We start from the raw sequence: 7501 nt of genomic DNA, 5'->3' as shown, positions 1-7501 counted from the left end.
CTATCCACCACACTACAACTGATTAAAATGCAGAGAACACCTAACTATAGGTCCCCTAGCTCTAGTTTATACATCTACAAGATAACCTCTACACTTCTCACATGATCATCATGATGTTTATATTCCAACAAATTTTGCAGATTTATGGTTAAAAATTTCTGTTATGAATTTTTAATTTTTTAATATTTTGCATCGACCAACCACTCAGTGTAAATTAACTAAATACAACCAACTTTAACTAAATATAGATTTAAAGGATATTGGTGTAAACTTACTCAGTGTAAAGTAATTAAATACAACTAACTTTAACTAAATACAGATTCAAAGGATATTGGTGTAAACTTTTATAAAAGTAAACTTATGGTTAACAAGGAGGATTAAATCATAGAAAATAATATTTTGATAAATATATAAAACTATTTGCAAGAATATAATTTCTAAACAAAGTATCTAACAGTCATCCTTAGCAATTTATTCAACTTTAAAAAAATACTAAACTGTTTATATTGCCCTGGCCATTGCAATAAATTTAATGATAAATTTACATTTATGTAAAGTGAATTGTTTGAGTTTAGAAGATTAATGATGATAGCTAACTTATTTCGATACATTTTATGTGTTACAAGTTATCTAACAGGTAAATATCTTGAGATAGGAGATAACATAAAAATTGAGATATTTATGTTATTTGGTTCATTTGTAGATTAAAATATTTTTAAGAAGTTTATTAGATATAACATAGCATTACATATATTTTATTTTAATTCCATACTGTAATTGCATTTCATCACTGATGTTGATGTGATTTGTTGAGAAAATACCCAGAAATTTTAGATCATTTGTCTAATTTAATGCTACATTAAATTAGGAGCAAAAGAACATGGGTAAAGAAATATAGTTTTAGTTCAAACGGTCAAGGTATAGTGAAATATATATGTATATATATATTTCACTTGTTATTTACATTTATGCAAATATGTTTTTTATAGCTATGCTTAGTAGTGAATCTTTAAAATGCAGAAAAAGTTTATATATTTACCAATCTATTACACAAACCGAAGCTTTGATTTGGAAGGATTTTTTTCTCTCTGTTTCACTCTTAACCTCTATTATCAGAAAATAGCACTTAAGAATTCACAAACTAACCCATCCTGGTACATCAAGTTGCTACAGGACTAGGGGTAGCATCCTCTCCCATTGAAATCATCCCATTTAGGGAACAGGATTCACAAGCAAGCAACATAGTCAAGGACAGCCTGCACTTCAGCTATTGGAGGACTCACATGAAGATCAAGCTGCACTTCTGTTACATATGTGCACATACAAGGGGCTAGGTTAGATCTAGCCATTATATGCTTTTTGGCTTTTGGTTTAGATTCTGGGAGCCCCCATGGGTCCATGTTAGTTGACACTGTTGGTCTTCTTTGTGGAGTTCCTATCCCTCTCTTGTCCCTCAATACTTCCCCCAACTCTTACATAAAATTACAAGAGCTCTATTTAATGTTTGGCTGTGGGTCTCTCCATCTGTTTCTGTTAGCTGAATAAAATTCAACAGTCAAAGAGCTGAACATAAAACCAGATACATTAAATCTAATAAAACTGAAAATGGGGAATAGCCTTGAACGCATTGGTCCAAGAAACAACTTCATAAGACTATTAACAATGGGGGGTGGAGGGTAATAAAGACTGCATTAGCCACCTCCTGTAGCCAGGCATTGGGAATAAAGACTTACCTACTAAACCTTGCACCTGAAATTTCCTTTTAATTTCAAAGGTTTTGCCTTGCATTTTCAATATTCCCTTTCCCACTACAAATTGACACTCTACCTAATAGTTGGGATTTTGAGCTTACAAATACACATCTGTATTCTCAGTTACTAAATAAAAGAGTGGTGTACAAAATGAGATGTCTAAAGCGGGGTCCAGTGCCGGTATGGATTGAGAAACTGTATGAAATACAATAGGGTGTTTAGAAGTTCTATCCTATATTAAATACTAATGTGTATATATAAATGCCTCAAACGGTATCTGGTTCAATTCATATTTATTATTCAAATAATAAATATCAAATTATCACAAGTAAATGAGTCATTACCTAAATAATTTAAAATTTGATGTCCAATTGGAAAAAACATGCTCAACAAATACTTGTTTGAAATCTTTTTTTAAATGTTTAAATAACTTTAAAATTTATTGAATAAAAATTGCATAAACACAACCATAAGATAATGAATAGAAAAGTTAAATACAAACTACCACATGTAAAATAGGTTATTGTATAACTGGTGGTATCAAGCCTAAATACCAAATCCCCAACTTCCACAGTGGGAATGTTAATATAATAAAAAAAATCTTAATTTCACCTTAATATATGCCAAACTTTTTTAAGAAATTTTTTTAAATTAAATAGAACTTTTCAAATGAACAGTTCAACTCAACCCTAGATGGGTATGTATTAAATGATTTCTGAGATAAAAATGGACATTTGCCATAATCTTTTCTTCAAATCAGCTTCCAAATCTAATGTAGGTCTGGGAAAGAATGAGTCCTTTAAGGACCATTATGCTTTTTTTCATAGTCCTGGACGAGCAGGCAGTAGTTGGGCCACAGTTCTCCACCCTGTACAAGTCAGTCAGTAGAGTATGGTGGTAAAGAACATCAGGGGTCCTGGCAACCCATTTTTATTTCTTATACTATTTTCAAGCTTAAAAAAGCCCAAAATATTAAAAAAGCACCACCACTACTCCCAGCTTCAATTTAACAGCATCCAACTCTAGCATTAGCGATGCTAGTGAACAGCTCCAGCTTCTTCCTGCTGATGTCCCTCTTGATCTTCAGCAGGGGATGACTCGATGTGAGCATTCCTTTCAGAAATAGTTCAAACAAGGAATAGAGGATTGAAAAATGATAATGGCCAAGGTTTGCACGGGAGTTAAGGAATATAATCAATGGGGTAGGGTAAGGAAGAAAAAAATGGGTGAAAAAAAAAAAGCAACCAAACGGAGAAAAGAAAACAACAAAATGAAAAAAAAAAACAACAACAAAATGGAAAAAAACCCAACAAAATGAAACAAACAAACAAACAAACAAGAAACAACAAAAAATATAATGCAAAACCCAAGCAAACTAAAAACAAAAACAAAGCCAAAAACAAACAAAAATACAGAAAAACAAAATACAAAACCCAAAACACAAACAAAAATACAGAAAAACAAAAAACAAAAATCAAAACCACACACAACCAAAACAACAAGAAACAAAAACAAAAACAGAAATACGAACAAAAACAAAAACAAAAAATAATAAAGAACAAAACCAAAAGCACAATCACAAAAACAAAACAATATACAAAAACAGACAAAAAGAAAAACACACAAAAACTAACCAACAATAAACAAAAACAAACCACACAAAATTAACAAAAAACACAAAAACCAAACAACAAAAAACAAAATAAAATACACAGAAAGGAAAACAAAAACTATAACAAAAAACACAACCAAGAACAAAACAACAACAACAACAAAACAAATAAATACAGAAACAAAAACAAAAAACAAAGCCAAAAACCGAAAAAAAATTTACAGAATGGCAACAAAACACAAAACAAAACAGGAAAAAAATGGGAAACACAAACAAAAAAACCAACCTGCCAAAAACAAAAGAAAAACAAACCAACCCAAAAAAACACCAGGAAAACTAAACAACTAAAAGGAAAACCAAAAACACAAATACAAACAAAAACAAAAAATAAAAAGATAAAAAAACCAAAAACACAAACACAAAAACAAAACAAAACAAAAAGAAAAACAAAAATACACAAAAACAAAAAAGAACAAAAACACACAAAAACTAACCAGCAAGAATGAAAAAACAAACCACACAAAAACTGAACGAAAACACAAAGTAAAACAAAGCAACAAAAAACAAAACCGAAAACACACAAATACAAAAAACAAAACCAAAAACCAACCAAAAACAAAATAACAGAACACAAAACAAAAACAAAGACAAAACAAAACCAAAAACAGCAAAAACAAAACAACAAAAAACAAACCAAAACCAAAAACACACAAAAACAAAACAAAACCACAAACGAAAACAAAACAAAAAACAAAGAAAAACAAAATAAGCAAACAAACAAAAACCCTATAAAACACCAATTCATTGACTAAATTCAGCATAAAAATAGTATTTCTTTAGCACGTAGTCTTCCATGAGTTAGACAGTGGCAGTTTCTAAGCTGGCGGTAGTTTTATGCGTTCTGGAGATGGCATTAGGGTAGCAGACCCACACCCCACGTTAGGACAATATTGAAGAGAGTGGGCTCTATCTGGTCAGACAGCTCAGTACCTGTTTAAAGTCTCTTCAACCCTTCCCACTTGAGGTATATTAGAAACAGCCATGGAAATGGACAAGGCGGGAGCCATAGCAACCAGGTGGATGTTATTACAGTAAATGACTGTGCAGGATTTCCCACACCATCCTCTTCCTGAAGAGGGGCATGTGTTGCTGAGAAAAGGTCACAGGTTGGTCTCTAGAGATGTAATCTGCATATTTGCAGGTGAACATTCCACAGTCGCTCCCATTCAGTTGTTGAGGGATCTCCTGTGAAGTTAAGCTGTACTGCTTCCACTCCACAGGGTCCAGCTCGATGTTCCTTCGGGTCTTGCTCTCATTTTGTAAATATTGGAAGATGGTCTCACAGATATTTTTCCCTGTCTGACCCATTGAATCGAGGTAGACGATGCTTCGCTTTCTTAAATCGATTACCACCAGGCTCCAATGGACCCTCTGGTGAATAGGCACCAAGATAAGTTCTTTTTCAAAGAGATTGATTCTTCGGGTCCATCTTTTCACAGAATTGTAACCGCCATGCTTTAGCTTGGGGTAAAAGAAAGTGCTAAACGCATGAAGAGCAGGGTAGCCTTGGTTTTCATTTCTCTGAACCAGAAGATTCATGTAGAAATTGATGACCTCATCATTGAGCCACTGACCATTCTTGAGGGTCTGCATATCTCCTCGGGTGATTTTGAGCTTGAATCCCGTACTGAGGATTTCTTCCTGGGCTCCTGGACCCAATGCTTCCTCAACTTCCTTTTCCATTTCTTTTGGAAATTCTTTTTCTTGCTTCTTTTCTTCCTCTGGGAGAGCCTTTTTCTCTCCTGCAAGTACTGCCATCTTGTTGGGGAGTAACCTACCGCCTCCACTGTCCAGGATGTTTGCTTTAACTGTTCCCGGCAAGCCATGCTCCAAGCTGTTCCCCGGTACACATTTCTCCTCTGCACACCTCTTCTCTCTCTTGGTAGAGAGAACCTCTTTAGATGGTTCTCCATCTCCCTGAGATGTTTCTGATCCATGAGGATGTCCTGGCATTCCACCTATGTTGTTTGAGGTGTCAGAAAAGATTGGGTGAGGCCTGTATGGGTCAGACCTCACAGGATGGCCACCTTGAAGCTGTTCAAGTGACCTAGTATACTTTTCGTTTTTGGGGCTTTGAGGTTTTTCCTGTAGGACAGAATAGGGCCGTTTGCGACACTCGCCACCCTCAGCCGACTTCTCAACTACACCCTGCTCTGGCAGACACTGTAGGGGTTTCATATTTCCTGAACCCTCTTCCTGGGGTTTCTGTCCCTGACCCTTGCCAGGCTGTTCTTTTTTAAGTTTTTGGTCTTGATGATCCTGACGGATCTTCTTCCGTGCCTTTCCAGGCTTCTGAAACACCATTTGTGTTCCATCTTGGCAGTTGTTTGATGGACCTTGTCCCAAAGCTTCAGACTTGGTCTCTGTCCCACTTTTGTCCTGGTGTTTCCGCTTTCGACCTTTTCCTGAAGGTTCCGGTTTCATGCCCACCCCGGGCTGTTTAGGTTGCCACATGGAGACCTGCTTGGATAGGTGTTTTGAGGGTGCCGGCTCTATGATTTAGAAGAGAAAAGCAACCGTATGCCTGGCTCTACGTGGGTGGGCAGCTAAATCCAAAAAACTTTCAAATGAGACTGATCGTCCTATTCAAATGACTAGTAAGGCACCAGGTCTAAACCTAGCAGCTACCACTTCGGAGGCAACCTCACGAGTGATACCTAAATCAGGGGTTTACCCCTAATCACAGACTTTAAGGTTCCATAGCTGGTTGTGATGTCACCTGAAAGAAGGCAAACCAACGTTCTTTGGAGGGTTGAAGCTCTCCCCTACCCCAAAAAGGTCCAGGATTTCAAAGCACTCCCTTGCGGGAGTGGGAAGTTTGAATGAATTGATACATAGCTCAGTTCACTTTGGCAGAGCAGAGTTCCCCAAATAACCTCAGCATAATTTAACTGGTCCTGACTAGTACATTTGTCTTTTAGGAACCTGCCCCATCATGGTCAATTATAGGAAACAAAATATAAGTGCTCTTCAACATATCTTGTTTGAAATCTTAAGTTACATGTATACAAGGACTCAACTGAACGAAGAGGTGTGAAGAACCAAATCAATGGCTGCAGAAAGAAGGAGAATCACTCTTCTCTCGGAACAAAATCCTTCTTATGTTTTCCAATCTTAAATAGTCCAAAATACATATACATATGGGGAGAGTTATTAGATAAAATAATTATAAAATAGGTCATAAGTCCCCAGGTGACAAGAGAGGAGTTAGTAGGTAGTTAGAAACCTAGAAGTTGTGTAAATACAGCATGCGTATGTATGAAACAAAGCAACACAAATATGCAAACAGAATAATGAAAACTCTATCTCTTTATTGAAAATAATGCTTAACATATACACATACATAATGTTTGTAATGCTATTCAACAATAGGAAAATGATAAATAAATTGGTAAATTATTGTATGATGATTGCTTATTCTTATAGAAAAAAATAACTATTGTCTTTCACATGAGAAATGAATTCCAACTGAATGCATCCATAAAAGTAAAGATAACACCTGTAGGGGGTAGCTCAGTGGTAGAGTTTGCCTAGCATGAAGCCTAAACAAGTTTCTGCAGTACATACAATCAAAAGTAAATACAAAAGGATAGTAGCCTAATGCCTTGTAGAAAAAAAATGGAAGAAAGGATATTAAAATTCTTTAGATGAATGCTATTCTTCTGGAACAACAAATACATTTTTTTCTGGAGAGAGACAAACCAGAGAAAGTAAGTTCCGCAAAATAATTAGAAACCTCCATCGTAGTAAATGGTGGGAGGATTAGTTATACAAGTCTAAACATTAACTGTAAAACCATGTGTATATGTTTGTATGGGTGAATAATTGACAGATGTTAATTAATTGTCTTTATCTGGCAGATTAACAGACTTACCAGGTAAAGAGTGACACCATCTTTAAGAAAATTGTCAGATGAGAAATTCAGTAATAAAACTATGCTTATATAATAAAATGAAATAAAGGGTTTAAATGATTCATAGTAATAATGATATGGCATTTGTATCACAGAATTAATGCAATATATTTTAATTATATATTATATAATTAATATATGTATTATATGTAAATCAAAAACATA

At 35.0% G+C, this 7501-nt stretch overlaps 1 pseudogene across 1 annotated transcript; it reads right to left on the bottom strand.

Moving 5' to 3' along the window:
* Positions 1-2027: 2027 nt before the first annotated feature.
* On the bottom strand, positions 2028-6063 carry Senp2-ps6 (SUMO specific peptidase 2, pseudogene 6; annotated as a pseudogene). The gene has a single exon (XR_015637711.1). The product of XR_015637711.1 is annotated as an SUMO specific peptidase 2, pseudogene 6 (transcript).
* Positions 6064-7501: the final 1438 nt, after the last annotated feature.

Source organism: Rattus norvegicus, chromosome 14 (genome assembly GCF_021556685.1).
Source record: "Rattus norvegicus strain SHRSP/BbbUtx chromosome 14, alternate assembly SHRSP_T2T, whole genome shotgun sequence".
NCBI classification, from domain to species: Eukaryota; Metazoa; Chordata; class Mammalia; order Rodentia; family Muridae; genus Rattus; species Rattus norvegicus.
Note: the sequence above shows the minus strand (reverse complement) of the source record. Positions and strands in the feature narration are given on the sequence as shown.